Source organism: Cryptomeria japonica, chromosome 11, assembly GCF_030272615.1.
Source record: "Cryptomeria japonica chromosome 11, Sugi_1.0, whole genome shotgun sequence".
NCBI classification, from domain to species: domain Eukaryota; kingdom Viridiplantae; phylum Streptophyta; class Pinopsida; order Cupressales; family Cupressaceae; genus Cryptomeria; species Cryptomeria japonica.
This window is the reverse complement of record NC_081415.1, coordinates 153,927,162-153,946,234: the sequence shown is the minus strand read 5'-3', so window position 1 is coordinate 153,946,234 and position 19,073 is coordinate 153,927,162.

Below are 19,073 nucleotides of genomic sequence, written 5' to 3'. Positions count from 1 at the left end.
CATAAATTTCTCAACTTGTTCTCTCTCATCAGCAGATAGAGTGTCATAAATTTTCTCTATGTTTTTTAGTTCCTTCCTCTGTGATTTCATTTAACAATATATCAAGAGGTGCCAAGTCGCTGTTTGTTATTTTCTTTTTCTTTGGTGTCAGCTTTTTCTTGGGCATGGCCTTTCTAACTAGAGATCTCACTACTTGTTGCTTTTGTCTTGTTCTTCTAGGTGGAGGAGTGGTTTCCGGTGAGGGATCTCTTTTCCTAACAACTCTTTTAAAAGTTGCTAGCATGTCACCTTCCGAAGAAGTACCTACCGGTGATAGGTGAGTTTCAGGTTGTGGAGCTGCCAACTCATCTTCTGTTATGCCAGTTTTCTTTAGTACATCTTCCTTAATGGCCTTTTCTTGCCTGGATCCTTTCCTCACAAATGCCTCAACCTTCTTTACTCTTTTCTTTGATTGTATATGGCTTTGTATGGTCTCAACACTACCAAATACTTCTTCCTTAGGTTCATTGGGGGCTTCCAGAAGTGTTTTAGCATAAGTTTCAACTATGTGATCATCTGTCTCATAGCCCATCTCGGTTACCCAAATTGTCCTTGGGATGACCGCTTCCATCCAGATTTCATCTTTCTTAATAACAAAGCATATATCATCTTTGTATTTGTCTACTATTTTCTGGGATAACCTTATTCTTTACTTCATTTTGGTATTCAATGCTTGAAAAAAGTCATGAATATTGTTCTCCTTGTTCTCACCCATGGTATTGAACAGTTTTGTCAATTGCTTTCCTACCGGTATGTCATATCCAAGTTCTTTATAACCTATATCGGGAACCTATTTTGTTATGTGTAGCATTAGGCATACTAACAGATTTCCAAATCTGAAAGTTCCTTTCTTGTCCTTTTTTATTTTTCCAAGGTTGTCTATTAGTTCATCCTTTAACCATTCACAGATGTCAATTTTTGCATTGTCTTTTACCATATCATAAGCACTCTTAATGCATAAACTTGAAACCGAGTTAAGTCTATTAGCATGAGTGGCCTTTTATCCTAATATCATACTGATGAATCTCACATTGATATCTTTTACATCATTAAGCCTTAGAGATCTCTTATCAAATGTTGCACCTGTTAGTTTTGTAACTAGGTCATTTGGAACCTTCTTGGTTTTGTCTAGTCTCTTAATGGTGGTCCGTAACCCTGTGACAACTTTCACAGCTTCCTTGGTGATCTTATGGATTGCATCTAGCCAAAAAAATTCTCCATGAACTCTGCTTAACACTATCCTAATCACAACCTTTGGAAATTCAAGAATGCTAAGGATTTCTGTGAATCCTAGGGTTTCAATAATCTTGTGTTCAGTTTTAACATTGCTGGTATCATCACATATCATGGTTTTATACATGGTTTTAATTTCCTCATCTCCTAACTCTTTAATGTTGCAGTGGATGTACATTCTAGGGTCTTTAGCATATACAACACCTTTAGGGATTTGAGAAAAAGCACCTAAGGTATCATCCTTCTTTGCTATCTCAGGGACTAACTGAAATACGGGCCTAGGTCTTTTAATTACTTCAACAACAATAGGGTTTGCTATGTATTCAATTGTAGAGGTGGATGCCATGATTAAATACCTTTTTTTTTGCCTTGGGTGGATGATTGCTTGGAGTGTGCTTCCTTCTTGCTCGGAATGCCTTAGCTCGGAATCTTTGCGCTCTCTGAAAATTTGAAATCACAGTGAAATGAAATGGAGCCAAAACCTTATTTTTATAATGCCTTTTCACCATCTACCACATTTATTGCATGCCGATTAACATTGTCTGCCGGTAATAAGTGATTTTCAACTTCTTATCTCTAACCGAGGGAATAATTAACACTTGTGTCATTTTATTGCCAAACCCTCAAGGAAATTTTCTTCAATTAGATGAAGAACTTCCTGTCGGTGGAGCACTGCTCTGTCCTGTCGGTGAAGCATCATTCTGTCCTACTGGTGAAGCATTGGTTGGTTCTACCGGTGGAGAAGTATTCCCAATATTTAGATAAGCTTTTCTAATCCATTGCTTTGAGAATTCTTGCTTAACCTCTTCAACTTTTTTTACTTTTCAAGCTAGCACTTTTGTAGTCTACCAGTGTTCCTTTACTTCTACAAAATTTAGCAATATGCCCAATCTTGTTACATGCATAACAAATTACATTATTCTTCTGAATAGCTTTCCCATAACCTATGCCGGTTTGTGTTCTGCATTGATTTGATAAATGTCCAAATCTTCCACAAACATAACATCTCACATTCATTCTGCAGTTTTCAGAGTTATGACCAACTTTGTTGCATTTTGAACATTGACCGGTGGGTGTGCAGCATCTGGTCAGAGTGGTATCTGAGAGAGCATTTTGTATGCATGTATTAATATTGTCATTTTGGACTGTGTCTTGGATGGCTCTTAGTAGTCGATGTTTTGGACTTCATTGTACTCTGATACATGTATATTTTTGGCGATATGATATGATATATGAGGATATGCATTTTGATGACATATATGGATGTTTATATAGGATGATGATTTTATGATTTTATGCTCAGATTGATACTTTATACTTGCTATATATATGTGTTTTTATGAGATGATTCCTATATGCATGTTTTTATGATTATTTATGCCTACATGATGTCTATATGCATATTGTATAACGTGATGCTAATATGTATATGCAGGTGTATATATGTGTGCATGATGTTTTGGTTGTTAGGGGTCCCACAAATACTGAGAGGGGGGGGTGAATCAGTATCTAACCGGTAGTAAGAATTTCTTAAGTTAAAACATGCAGAACATAATATAACAGTGTACCGGTATGCAAGAAATAATGCAATAAATAGAATCAAGAATATCCACATGAAAAGTACACCATAACACATGATGTTTAGCGAGGAAACCCAGTGTGGGAAAAACCTCGGTGGGATTTGTGACCCACAATATTCACTCACTGGCCAATAAGAGAATATTACTTACAATAGGGGCCTGCACATGCATGAAGGCCAACTGCCTAGAGCTCACTACTCAATGGGAAGTCACACTGACTTACAATAAGGATTATACTAATCCAATAACTTGTAGTGCTTTACAATAGCATCTCCAATGCCAGATTCAGTACCGGTTCCTGCTTTGTTCTTTACATATACCCTTGACCTATAATTAGCACATTATGTCTACCTAATAATTTTCTTTTATGCTTCTTACATCACTTCTACAAATGTCTACAATGATCTCCTTTATATACAAGAGTCATTTTACAATTTGCCAGGTCAGCTTACAATAATAAACAAAATATTACATAACAAAAATCCTATCGGCCTCAGTGCCGGTGCTGGTGTAGAGTGATCTGTTGATGCCGGTGCACTATCTTTCCTATGTAATGCTTTGCCGGTATGATGTCTTGCTGGTGCCATAGGATTGCAAGGTTGCCTGTGTAGTGCTTTGCCGGTATGATGTCTTGCCGGTGTCATAGGATTGCAAGGTTGCCTGTGTAGTGCTTTGCCGGTATGATGTCTTGCTGGTGCCATAGGATTGCAAGGTTGCCATCAATGACACAAACCTTCAATCACATACAATGTCTCATTGGAGTGTCCATATGCCAACATTGGTGATGTAATGCCTTATGTATGTAATGCCATGATGATTATGTATACATGATGATTATGACATTTTTTTTGTTTTGGATTTGTGATGAGACAAATGATATGCAATTTTTTTAGGATTTAATGTGATGAATGAATGATTTATATATGTAAATGCATCTAGATGTTGAATGCCACAAATGTAAAGTACAAAATGTTGAAATGATGATATCTAAATGAACATATATGGATAATGTATATGAACCTATGTGGAAACAAATGGTTTTGTTTATGAATCTAAATTGTGAAAAAAATATGATGATGTGAAATGATAATGCAACTCATGAATAACTGCACCTTAATGCAATTAAAAAATGAATGCATGTTTGCAATGAATCCTAAATAAAAAGCATTGAATGAGTATAAAAATGTACTAAATGGATAAATGAATTCACTTAACTAATGGATAGATAAATAGATGTATGCCACGATAAATGATGATAAATGATGATAAATGATGATTGGTAACTTGATACTAAATGAATGCGTAGTAATGGCTACTACAATCAAGGACATTTGTATCATATGAATGAATCTAAATGTCATGATTATGCAATGATGAAATGATATAATAAGACTAATGTCAATAAATGATAATGAACTATATGTAACTTTATGCATCTAAATGATATGAAATGCACTTGATGTAAATGCAACTAAATGTAATGATGATGATATGATAATGATAGATGAATGCAAGGTTGTTTAGATTTTGCATGATGCACTGATGATGTATCGGAGTACTCTATCGCGATTGTATCCAAGACCAGCTCAATTTTCACATAACTTCTTATATTAACTTTGTTCGCACTTGCATACAAAACCATGTATATGAATAATGAATGAGTAAATGGATGGGCGAGATGGAACAGGATGCAATATAAATAGATGAGATGGAATGATGATCCATAGTGCTTTATTTTCATCACTGAGCTTAAAAAATATTGTAAGAAAATACAAGCAACTTGACATAATGATTCAAGAACCTGAGTATTCCTTACATGGATTTTGATATAGCAAGTTAATACAAGCAACTTGATATAATGGATCAAGTTGACTTGAGTATTGCTTGCGGAACAGACAAGGATTATCTCTTTTTATGCATGACTTGGAACGTCCTCCTGGATCTTTTGTCGATCATATCCCGAGACAAGTTCATACCATAATTAGAGATAAACCATCATCAAGTTTGGATGAGGCAGTAGGAACCAAAGATGGAACATTATATCTGTAAGAAAAAAACATATATAATGAATAAACAATATGGATCCTCGAGAATGGTTCATGCTCATATGGTTGAGGTATACGCTATAGTCACAAGCCGTAGTGATCTATGACTATATTTTGCCTATGATCACGTAGCTTAGTGAACTTCCCATGTAGACACCATTAGTACATGCCCCATAATTTCATCGGAATAATTCACAGAAGATACACAAATAATGTTGTAGGAACCTGATATGAATAAATAACCCACAAATCAACCAAGTATTTGATAGCTTAAACAAAATATTCTTGTCAAAGAAAATGGTACCATGTCTTTGTTTTGGTAAGGAAGGATGCCTCCTTGTTGAAGATAGTTTGTGTGTTGATTGTTGATTGTTTGGTTGATTTGAGAAGTGATCATCGTGTGAGTATTTTTCAAAATGTTTGTTTGGTATCTTCTCGGATGAGGATGCATAAGGTGTTGCCATGTTTTTGTGTGATTTTCGATGTTTTCTGATGTTTTTGGGTTTTGTGACACATTTTTGAATGTTTTTGGTATTTTGTGAGATAGTTTTGAATGAAGATCCCAATGAATCACAAGTAATGCAAAATCTACTTCCATCAATAGGTTGAGAGTGTTGCCCCCAATTTAGGCATGACTATGAAAAAGTGGGATGCAAGACGTATGGAGTACTTTTCTTGATTGTAGATCAATAACAAGCCATGATTTGGACGGATGGATGTGTTTATGTAATGAATGTGATTGCAAAAAGCCTAAAAGACAATGGAGCCATAGCCTTTACGAGTGGCGCCTATTTGCCAATTTTTTACCATCACACTTACCCAAGGTGTCACCGGAGTGGTTGTTCACCATTTGGATGCATGATTTTGGTTTACTATTTTGATGTTTTTGTATTTTCTTCAGGACATTTTTTGAATGTTTTTGGAATTTTTTCGGTATGCCTGGGAGCCTGATGCTTTGTGTAGCTTATGTAAAAAACTGTTTGAGGTGCATGTTGTTGATTGGATCTGCTAGTGGTTCTCCTTCTGAAGTAGCCAACTGGTATGCCTCAGACCCAAATATAACAGTAATAACATATGGACCCAACGAGTTTGATTCAAACTTTCCCTGATGTTCTCGGTTGGGCTGGTTATGAGGATTTTCTTGAAGAACAAGATCACCTACCTCGAATGTACGAGGTCTAACCTGATGATTATAGCTTCTACTCATGCACTGTTGATAGGCCTTGAGGTGATTGTATGCAGCTTGTCGCTTCTCATCAAGTAGCTCTAAATCCTGAAGACGTGATACTCGGTATGCTTTATTATCAATGAGATTATGCAAGGAAACCCATAGTGATGGTATTTCAACTTTGATAGGTAAGATAGCTTCTGCTCCATAGACTAATGAGTAGGGAGTTGCGCCTGTAGGGGTTCAAATGCTAGTGTGGTATGCCCATAGTGCTGGATTCAATTGAACATGCCAATCATGACCAACATCATTGACTGTCTTCTTGAGGTTTCTTAATATGTTCTTGTTTGATGCTTTGGCCTGATCATTGCCTTGTGGGTAATAGGGAGTGGAAAAACGGTGTTGGATCTGAAACTTCTCAAAGAGCTCATGAACATCCTGATTCTTGAATGGAAGTTCGTTATCTGTGATGATGGACATGGGTACACCATACCGACAGATGATGTAATTAAGGATGAATGAGGCAATCTGCTTGCCGATGACTTGGGTAAGTGGAACAGCTTTGATCCACTTTGTGATATATTTGATGGCGGTAATAATGAATTTGTGGCCGTTGGATGAAGATGGATGGATTTTACCCACAAGATCAAGGCCCCATTGACAAAAAGGCCATGGTGTTGTGATTGGTTGCAATTCATGTGCTGGTGCATGTATCAAATCTCCATGAACTTGACATTTCTTGCACTTTCTAACAAAGTAATAGGAGTCTTTTTCCATGGATGGCCAATACTATCCAGTGCGCATGAGTTTCTTGGCTAGTGACAGGCCACTTGCATGAGTTCCACAAATTCCTTCATGTACCTCTTCCAAGGCCTTTGTTATCTCATCTTGTTCTAGACATCGAAGGAGAGTACCATCAAGACTGCGTCGGTATAGGGTTTCAACAATAATGGTATATCGAGCGGTTTGGCAAATGAATTTTTTATGTTGGTTATTCGATTGGTTAGGAGGAAGGGTGTGATCACGGAGGTAGGTGTAGAACTCATCATACCATGGGGATTTAGAATCGATAAGGTGACATATCATCTCAGATTCAGGGATATCATAAGCGGGAATCCAAAGTTGTTTGACCAAGAACTAGTAGCATGTTGAATTTTGTGGAAGATCTAGGAGAGATGCAATAGTAGCCATAGCGTCGGCAGCTCGATTCTGATCTCTTGGTATTTTCTCAAATGTGATAGTAGTGAATGATGTTTTTAATTTGTCCACCATTTGTTTGTATGGCATGAGTTTGTCATCCTTGGCCTGATATTCATCGGTTGCTTGTCGAATGACCAGTTGGGAGTCGCCATATACTTGTAGTTCTTGCAACTTCTAGTGTGCAGCTAACTTGGGTCCTATGATCAAGGCCTCATATTTAGCTATGTTGTTTGTGCATGGAAATGTGAGCTTGTAAGACTTCAGGATGCTGTCACCTTAAGGTGTGATAAACAAAATGCCTACCCCCGAGCCATGCCTAGTGTATGAATCGTCAAAGTATAGTTTCCATGGTTGTGCTACTATGATCATGAATATCTCTTCATCTAGAAAATTGGAAATGAGGGGATGATCACCTATGAGTGGTGCATCGGCCAATTGATCTGCAATAACTTGACCCTTGATAGCCTTACGGTCCACATACTCGATGTCAAATTCACTTAGAATTATCACCCATTTGGCCAAGCGGCCTGTCAATGCTACTTTACTGAGTAAGTATTTGAGTGGATCAATCTTTGCAATTAGCTGTACTTTATGTGTTAACATATAGTGTCTCAGTTTAGTGGCTGGCAAGATTACTGCTAGGCAAGCTCGCTCAATAGGTGTGGCATTGAGTTTATAGCCAACCAGTGTGCAAGAGATGTAGTAAACAACACACTCTTTCCCTTCATGAGAGTAGTAGAGACTTAATCAGATCTGGTGAGATCAACAATGGTGTATTCATGAGATAGTCTTTAAGCATCTGGAATGCTTGTTGGCATCTGGTATCCCATTGAAAGTGGATGTTCTTGTGTAACAGGTGTGTAAATGGGTGACACTTATTTACCAGTTGTGCAATGAATCTTCAGATGAATTTTAGCCATCCTTGTAATGTCCTTAGCTGATTGATGTTCTTTGGGGGTGACATGTCTATGATTTCTTTGACCTTTGTAGGATCAACCTCAATACCTTTACTTGAGACAATGTATCCTAGAAGTTTCCCTAAGGTTACTCCAAAGACACATTTCTTTGGGTTGAGTCGAACATGATATTGTTCCAGTCTATCAAAGATTTTCTCTAATATTTCTAGATGACCTTCTCTTGTGAGTGATTTTACCAGTAAGTCATCAACATAATCTTCTATTATAGTATGCATCATGTTATGGAAGATGGTGGTAATTTCTTTTTGATAGGTTGCTCCTACATTCTTTAGACCAAAAGGCATGACATTCCAACAGTATGTGCCCCATTGACATGTGAAGGCCATCTTATGTTGATCCTTAGGTGTGATCTTTATCTGGTTGTACCCTGAAAAGTCATCCATGAGAGAAAGTATGGCATGTCCTATTGTTAGGTCCACTATTATATCGATGTTTGGTAGAGGGAAGTCATCTTTAGGACATGCTTTGTTCAGATCTCTGAAGTTAGTACAAATACGAATGCCCCCATTTGGTTTGCTGACAGGCACAATATTGGATATCCAATCTGCATAATCAATTGGTCTAATAAAACCAACATCTAGGAGTTTCTTAAGTTCTGCTTTGACTAGTACTACAATCTGAGGATGCATCTTGCGAAGCTTCTCTTGATAGGTTTGGCTCCTTCTTCTACGGTGAGGTGATGCATGAGTAAATCAGGATCAAGCCTAGGCATGTCTGCGTATGACCATGTGAAGTTGATCTGACACTTTTGGAAGAACTCTACAAACTTAGGTTGTTCCTCTAGAGTTAAAAGAGATGCCGGATGTATGTGGTGAGGTGTTTCAGGACTCTCCACGTTGTATTATTTTGTCTCTTCAATGAGAATTGTTGATCTTTCCTGTCGTGTACTAGAGGGGATAATGTCAAACCTTTTATCCTTAGGTGCCTTAGAGAGGTTTTTACCATTGGATACGCTCTTTCTTTTTACTTTTGTAGGATCAAATAGTGCCATACTGTGGTTTTCACTAGAAGATCCATGTTTTATTGTTATATTTTTGCAACTGAAAGGTTTGGCATCCGCCCTGAAGTATACTACGCTATTAGTTCAATGGTGAATCTAGATTTGTGATCCCCGCTTGGTATGTGATTCCGTAGTTCCAAAAAGTCAATGATTGCCTCATCATTTTGGAAATGGTCAAGGCATGGGGGATTAGGTTGGTTCCATTCGATGAGTTCAACATGGATAATGGGCATTATTTCATTGATTAGGTTAATTTTGTTAGATGTGTCAGTGAGGGTTTAGACGTTGTGGTGAAGGTCATTGATGGTACTCTCCTTGTCAGAATCAAGCATAGGATGTGACGTAGGGTCTGTGTAAGAATTTTCCAGCTGAGGAACCCAAGAGGTTTTTATCTGTGCTTCTCCGTAAATAGGGATGTCTTTGTGGAGTGGAGGTGGTGATGTGTCTTCCTCATCTGAAGTATTAAGCTGTATGGAATTGAATTCCCACTCATGTGAGTCAGTTTCTAATTCACTGTCCAGTAATCGATTACTATACCATACTGGGATATCCTTTGAGTTAAACATTGTAGGTATGATGGGTGTTGCAAGAAGGATTATGGGGATCAATGAATCCGATAAGGGGAGTATCGGTAGTGTTGATTCTGTTGCTTCTGCTGGAATTGCTGATGTCATAGATACTGTTGTGGGTTTTGATACAATTGCTGCTACTAATGGGGCTATTGATGTTATTGTTGCTACTGATGGGATTGCTGGTTTGATTGGTGGGATGATTGATGTTGTAGATGGTTTTGCTAGGATTTTTAGCCTTGATGGGGCAGCTGCTATGGTGCACAGTGTAACTTTTATAATCAAAGGCGACCTCTTTGTAATAGGCTGATATAGTGGTTGGCTAGGTTTTCCTTTGAATCTCAGCTTAGGAAGGATCTCCTTTTGAAAGCCTAGGCCTTTATTATCCTTGGGCTTTAATTCCGGCTACAAGGGTTCATGTCTTCCTTGCTTGCAAGGTCCCAAAGCACTTTGACCATCATAACCCATTCTTTGCATAATGAGAAGGCCTTTTCCATACTGATATGTGGGAAGCTTAGCTTGTGGAAATTCTGTGGTGATAGGATCTTTATAGATCCATTCTGCTAAGTCCTCATCTCTAGTTTCTTCTTCTTGACTCTTTCCAAGAGTAAATGGTGTCAAAGTACATGTTGGCTTGATCAATGGTTTTTGAACTAAATGTTGAGGTTTACCTTGTGTTCTAGGAGAAGTGGGCATTTGTCCAACATAAAAGAGTTGGCTAAGATTGTATTCCCCAGGACCTTCCTCTGCTATTTTCATCTTGAGCTTCTCTTGCTTGGGTATAGTGTTGTTTGAGCTGGAAAGTGAGGCTGGACTTACGTATGATGTGGAGGAGATGGATTCTCTATTGTTGGGAATGATAATCTCTGGTTGATGACTTATATTATGACAATATGCAAAGAGGTTTGCATCGCCCAAGATTGTGATTTCTACACCATTGTGCGAGAACTTGATACACTGATGGTAGGTAGATGGAACGACTTGCATGGCATGTATCCAAGGTCTTCCTAACAATAAATTATATGGTAGAGGAAGGTCCAGAACTTGATAGATGATGTGTTTCACCACAGGGCCCACTTAGATTGGTAGCACAACAGCTCCTTTGGATGAACACTTTGCATCATCATAGGCTTTGATTGTGATCTTCTTGCAGAGATCTACTGATTCAATTGCATATCCTAAAGCTATGACTAATTGTAGAGTACAGATATTTAGGCCTGCTCCATTATCAATCAAGACTCACTTAATCCTATGTTGGTTGATAAACCCTTCAATGTGTAGTGAGGCATTATGAGGTTGCTGGAAGGAGGAGTTGTCACTTTTAGAGAAAGTGAGACAAGGTGATGACCTTAGATTTCCAACCATGGCTTGGAACTGATCTATATTTAGGTTTGCAGGGACTGACGCCTCTTGGAGAGCTTGATCCAAGATTGTTTTATGGGATGGAGATAAACGAAATAACTCTAAGATAGATATTAGTGTGGGCATTTTGTCTAATTGGTCCACAAGGTTATATTGCTTTGGGATAGATGGGGTGCCTTGTGGAGCTGCTTTTATGGTAATCTTGCTACGATGTGTAACAACATTGCAAGTGGAGCTGGGATTTTTTATGGTTATAGTTGCAATCTGTTCACTAGCATCATATAGGTGATTCATAGTATCATTATATGTGGCTTGCATATAATTGGTGGTATCTTTGTTTCTCACTGAAGTGGAAGGACCCCTTTGATCTTATGATGGAAGTGGATTTTTAAACATGAGATGATCATTGTTTGTTGTTTTTGGGTCATGTCCTTTGATTTTGATTTCACCTCGGTCAATAAGATCCTGAATAAGATCTTTCAATTTGTGACAATTTCATGTCTTATGTCCTTTCCCTTGATGGAAATTGCAATGTTCAGTATCCCTCCACCATGAAGGTTTGACTTGAGGTTCATAATTTGATGTTTTGCGTAAGGTTACCATATTTTGAGAAACCAACTGTCGTAACATTGTTTCGATGGGTTCCCCTAAGGGAGTGTATGTTCGTTTTGGTTTAAAATTTTGTTGACGTTGTCTGGGTTCCTCTTGAGATGTGTTGCATCCTTGACTTGGAGGAGCAACTGTGTTATTCTTGGGTGGGGGGTTCTATCCTGCAAATCAAACCACAAGTTGTGCACTTTTGATAGTTCTTGCATCCACAACCCCGTCGTTGACAACGTTTTTGTTTTTGTTCCAGAAGTTATTCTTGTCACTATTGAAGCGTGGGGGAGGGCCATCCTTTGGCTCATTATATATCTTGATAAGCCCTTTTTTAATGAGAGCCCGCTCAAATTTTAAGCCTTTGGTGATCATATCATTGAAAGAGTCTGTGTCTTTTACGTCTAGGTGAAATTCCATTTCGTCATTTAAGTTGGAAATAAATATTTTTACTAGTTCTTGTTCAGGTAACTAAAGAGAATGCTTGCTAGACATTTGACGCCATCATTGCAGAAAGACTGAAAATAGCTCACCTGGTTTTTGTTTAGAGTTACATAGATCAGCCATTGTGATATCACATTTAATGTTGTGTGAGTAATGTGCCAAAAATTTCTGGATGAGTTCTTTAAATGTCCTAATGACACTTGGTAATCGGGAAAACCATGATGTGGTTGTTCCTCCTAAGCTTTGGGGAAAAATTCGCATTATGTATGTGTCCTCATAGGCCACTTTGAGGCAAGCTGAATGGAATTCTCTAACATGATCACGAGGATCTCCTTTTCCCCTATACTTTTCAAACTTGGGTGTTTCAAGCATATGAAGATTCCTATCAAAGGGATAGGGACAAATGTCATTGAGTGAAAATTGATTTGTTTTTACACCACTATGAAGTTGTTGGGCGAGATTTTCAACTTGTTGTCACAACATGTCTATTTCATTTAGAGGAGAAGGAGGTGGGGGATTACCTTGATGAAGGTTGTATTTGATGTGTTCTCGACCTCTTTCATCCTCATTACGACTTTGGCATTCTGATACTTGTCTTAGTTGTGCTACATCAAAGTCAAAGGGTAGTTTAGCCCCTTCTTGAACAAGTCTTAAAAAGTGAGCATCAACATTGCTCTTGAGTATTTCATCAAAAATTCTATTAAAGAGAGGGTTGTGTTGTGCCCTTTCTATTGCTGCTAGAGTAGGAGTGTCTGGATTTTCATCATTTATATTTCCTCCAAGGGCTTCTTGGAACTCATTGATATTTTCCTCCTCTTCGTCTTCAATTTTTGGTTGTCCAGATCTTGATCTGGTATGAGCCATTTTGTTTACAAGTTTTTGTTCAAGTTTGATGAAAATGATGATGAGTTGGTGATGAAATGAAAGATTTATGTTTGGTAAAGTGTTTTGAATACGTATCCCTAGCACTAAAGGTAGATGTTACCAAAGTTCTTTCTTGAATTGCTTGTTGTTTTTGACAAAGTGTGATGTGATAAGGTTTAGAGAAATCTAAGATGTGTTACAGACTCAACTACCTAGTAATGAGAGGATTCACTCATAGACTAGTTTTAACCTCTGTAGAAATGCCTCTTTAGGATGAGCTTAACCTAGATGTAGAGACACTCTAAAAAGTGATGTATTGTGTTTGATTCAAGCAATATCTAAAGAGAAATTAGGATAAAAACTTCTTGATGTTTTGAGAGTTGAAATGTATTGATGATGTGTGAATGGGATAACGGATGAACTATTTAACTTCAATAGAAACTTTGTGTTACAAAAGGAACAAACTCTTCGTCTTCTTGCTCAGAGGTTGGTGGTTCTACCCTAGCTGAGTTATAGGTGATACAAACATTGGGAAAGAAGGCAGGATTGATCTTACCTCCTTTTCTTTTGTGATAACTCAAAGCTCTCTATTGCATAAAATCTCTGTGGTTCAATGATTCTTGATCAGATTTGTTTGATTTCCCTTGAAGATAAAGACGCATATGGTGTCAAAAGACCCTATGAGAGACAAATATTTTTCTATTAAGATAGAATAATTTCCTCCTTTTGATTAAAGCCTTTGAGCTCAATGGTCTTCTTTTCAAGTTGACATGTTGATGAAGATTCTTCTTTCTCAAGATGTGAAGAATGGTCATATAATTTGATACTCTTGCTCTTTGTTTTTGATCTTTGTTGGTTTCTGAAAATGTTTATGTTTGGATGAATACTTGTTTTTCGAACTAATTTTTGATGTTTCTTTGACAAGAAAACAAAGCAAGCACACAAACACAAGAATGTTGCCTCAAAAGGCACAAGTAGGTGTGGGTCTAGATCAACCCAATCCTTTGAAATTTTTATGACCCTTTCCTTCAAATGTATTTTAGGTGTTTTTCCAAAGCCTGAAGTCGGCTCAATTTGCATTGGTCTTGACTCAAATGAAAACACTTCAAACACTCTTTATCCCTAAGGTCAAATGGCCAGTTGCGATAATTTCAGCCCACATCTTGATATTTCTTCGACTTTGGTACTATATACCTTATGAATCCCATCGTGGTAGGTAAGGATGTGATATACTAAGTCTTGCACGAGCATAAAAAATAGATGATCCCTATGATGGGGGAGTCACCACTTTCATCAAGCCACAAGTGACTTTTCAAAAAGCTATGTTTCTACTCAAGGAAATATGTATGGTGAGTATCTTGGGAGCAAAACCATGTATGCTCTTGCACTGAATTTATCACAAATATCCTCAATCAATAGAACAGGTGGGCTACTATTTAAAAGTGTTTAGTAATTTTTGATGTTTTTGGACATAAGTTCATTCTATAGTGACTCACTTAAGAGCTTTGTAACTTGTGGTGGGGCCCATTTGTCCTTTCGGCAAGTTACACTGTAGGAACAACTATACCCAAGGCTACAACTTTCGCTCTCACCTGATTTCTATAGCGGCTTGAAGGATTTACCGCGCGAGGTTGTTTCGAAAAGTGATGTGTCTCTTGGTAGGCCTCTCTTAAAAAGATAAAACTTGAGTGTTACTAACACTTTTCTCTTGCACCTAGGACAACGAAAGCCAAGGGAGAGGATAATATGTGTTAGAAGTAGTACCACTTGACAAACTCTTTTGCACAAGTGTGCCAAACATGAAATGCACTTGTTATTTTAAACTTGTCATGGCAATGATTTTCTATCTAATTGGAGATGTTTCTCCAACAATCATGATGTTCTTTTTTTAAATTCAAAAGCAATATGTTTGAGTAAACTAGAATTTTAAAATCCTGGCCAACTTAATGAAAAACACGTTTGCATGAAGTAAATCGTTTTTAAAATAACTTTGACAAATTTGGGATTCTTTTTAACTTGCACAGAATGAAGTTTTGATTGTGAATTTTAGTTTGATGCAAGAAATAAAATTTGTCTTGTCTTGTTTAAGCACCAAAATAAAGTGTATCCCTAACTTGCAATGAAAGCAAATTTGTGTTGTTCAGTTTTAGAGCACCAAACAAAATGGATCCTAACTTGCAAGGAATGAAATTTATGTTGTTCAGTTTTAGAGCACCAAAACAAAATGGATCCTAACTTGCAAGGAATGAAATTTGTGTTGTTCAATTTTAGAGCACCAAATGAAAGTTTTTGATTTTAAATAACAAACGGGGTTAGTTTAAAACTTGCACATGAAGCAAAAAGTTAGTAAAATCCGACCCTATGGGGGGCTTCCACAAGCCTAAGAAATTTTTTTTTATTGATTACATGGCCTTTTTTACAATGTTTTGTTACAATAGTGCTACTCTGCATGAAAAAAAAAGCGTTACTTAACACAAACATGCTAAAATGTAGACAAAAACGCTAAACTAAAAATGTTAACAAAAAAAACAAATGCACTAAAACATGGACAAATGGGCTACTTAAGACTCAAAAGCGCTAATATATGGATAATAGCACTAAATTTGAGATAATAACGCTATTGTAAATACAATAGCACTAGAATATCAAATTGCAATAGTGCTGAAATGCGAGCAAAAGCACCAAAGTGTGACCTGTGTGTCAAGCTAAAGAGTCAAAAGCTAGTTTTGAAAACAAAAAAAATGTTGTTGGGTGTTCGATTCATGTCGGGTTCACCAAATGATGCACTGCAAAATACCCAATGGTTAGACTAAAACCTGTGGTCATATAACATACAAAAACACAAGAAACCGTTAGTGTTAATCAACCAAAAACTAATCTAAGCAAGCATATCAAAAGAGACATTAAAAACATGATAAAGGATTTAACTATGGAAGTAAATACCACAAGACATCTCCAAATGCCTTTTAACATGCTCTTAGCTCCTTCTCCTTTGTTCCTCTCCTCTCCAAGTTCCAAATTAGTGTAGCTCTCAACAACTTTTTGCACTATGGATGCTTATGGAGGTTCACGATTGAAATGTTTTAACTATGATATGGACGTGTAAAACAAACTAATTAGACATACTATGAAATGAACTAAGATTTATTTTAGTCCAAAATGACAATATATGTGATTTATACTAAATGCTCTCTCTAAAATTCACTATAGATTAAATGCATACAAGTTTTTCAGGATCTGGATTATGAAGAAATGGGCTCTATTTATAGAAAAAATGGAGCAATGGATGGTTAAGATTGAGTAATCTCAATAAGGCTTAGGATTGAATGATATCAAATTCATGTGATTACTTTCAACCCAATCCTAGGATGACAAGTGTCAATGTGAGATAGGTTGAGAGGAGAGGGAATAAGCATTAAATGCTTGACATGACTTGAAGGTTAACTTGGGAGTTAAGGTCAAGGTTGGGTTGAGTGAATAAATTCTTTATTCAAAGAATAAAAGCTTTTATCCAATGGATAAACTCTTTTGCAAAGGTAAAAGGGATAACTATGGTCAAAGAAATAAATGCTTGAGGAGACACAAGAGTTATATGCGGGTTGAGTTAGGGGTTAACCATAAATGGTCATGTAAGAGCCATAAGTTGTTTGGAAGACTTTAGAGGTTAAATCATTGAACACACAAAGCATTAAATGCTTTTCAAAGACTTTCAAGTCTTTGAGAAGTGAATCCATGTTGCTTAGGAATGTGACAATAATTAGGGGATGGATTAGGTTAATTAGGAAGGGTTTAGAAGAATCTTGAAGGGGGTTTAGGAGTGCAAGTGGATTTGGTGGGTGAGGGAAAATAGGATTTTAATTAAAATAAAATAAAATTATTTAAACTTGTGGTTGCAACTTGCATTTGTAGGAAAATGCAAGTGGGGAGGGGATTTATGATTTAAATAATTGTTTTATTTAATTTATTTAAAAGAGGAAAGGGGATTAAATTGAATAAATAGAATTTATTCATTTAATTGAGTGTGAATTTGGTTGAATGAATTAACTAAAATAAATTGAATAATTTATTTAATTAATAGGAGAATGATTTGAAGATGAATTAATTAAATATTAATTTAATTAACTGATGGCTAGTGGATTTTTAATCAAATAAATACTAAATATTCATTTAATTAAAATGGACAGATTTATGTGACTACACAAACTATGCATCTTCCTTGGACAATTTACATCCTGTAACCATAGGGGTTCCAACTGGTTTACAGTCACTCATTCCGAAACTCTTCAAAACCTCTTTCACATACTTGGATTGAGTAATGAAAATACCATTCTTGATCCGATGTATCTGTAAGCCTATGAAAATTTTTATGTCTCCTACTAGTGACATCTCTAATTCATTCTTCATTTCATCTGCAAAGCAATTACTCATGTCATCATTACCTCCAAATATAATACCATCAACAAATACTTCACTGACTAATATTTCATCTCCTTTAGACTTGAGATAAATGTTGCTATCATCACTAGTTCTAGCAAAGCCTATCTTTGTCAGATGAGTATGAAGTTGTTCATACCATGCTCTAGATGCCTTCTTTAATCCATACAAAGCTTTAAGCAATTTGCATACCATGTCTTATTTATCTGTCAATGCATAACCATCAAGCTTCTCTATATAAACCTCTTCTTCTAATATCCCATTCAAAAATGCAAACTTGACATCCATCTCCAGTATACCTTGAACTTCTTATGAGCTGCCAATGCAAGTAATCTGACACCTTCTAGTCTTGCTACTGGTGCAAAAGTTTCTCCATAATCTTCTCCTTGTTCTTGAGCATAACCTTTGCATACTAATCTTGCCTTGTTGCGAATTACAACACCATCTTTATTTAATTTGTTTCTGAACACCCATTTAGTACCAATAACATTCTTGTTTACCGATCGGGGTACCAGGGTCAAAATGTTGTTCTTCTCAATTCGATCCTACTCCTCCTCCATAGGTTTCACCCAATGATCATCACCAAATGCCTCCTTAGAACTTATAGGTTCAAAGTTGGAGATCATGCAAGAGTTCTCTCTTATTCTCCTTCTAGTTAGTACACTTGCATCATTATCCCCAATTATCTGTTCAGGATTGTGATTCACTCTCAAATACCTAGGAATAGCATGATCATTCTCTCCAGGTTTAGCTTCTTCATTATCATCTTCTTCTAAATTTATTTGTTCCCATTGAACAAGTACATCAGGATTTTCTTTACTAGTTTCTGATTTAACAGTTTCAAGTTCCAAAAGAAAAATGCAAGGATCTTCATCCTTCTTCTCAGAATAGGTTCCTTCTACAACTTTAGGACATTCATCTACACAAACATTAGCACTTTCAACAATTTTTTGTGTCTGGTTGTTGAAGCATTCATCTACACAAACTTGCTTATTTAGTCACCTCTTTTAATAAAACACTTGCTTCCAAATATATTAAAATAGCTAACATCAGGCAACCTCCCATACCAGTATTCATATGGGGTGTTGTCCCTACCTCTTTTTACCTAAACTTGGTTCATTGTGTAGACAACTATACTTACTTCTACACCTCCTTGCATCAACATAGTCTTAGAGGCTTCAACCACTGACCGGTTTTTTCTCTCTACTATACCATTCTGTTGTGGTGTCCTTGGTGTAGAAAGTTGCCACTTGATACCATTATCATCACAATACTTAGCGAACTCACCGCCTTGATCTGTTCTCAAACTTTTTATCTTTTTTCCACTCTCTTTCTCAGCCAAGGTACTAAAAGCTTCATTCTTATCCTTCAAGAATGTGACCCACATCATCCTTGAACAATAATCAGTGAAGATCATGAAATATCTGTCACCTTGAATCCTTTTTGTTCTTATTTTTCCACATAGATCTGTATGAACCAAATCTAAGAAGTTTTGTGTTGAGAAGGACTTTCTCTTGAAAGTTGAAGAAGTCATCTTTCCTAGTTGACATGCTTTACAAAG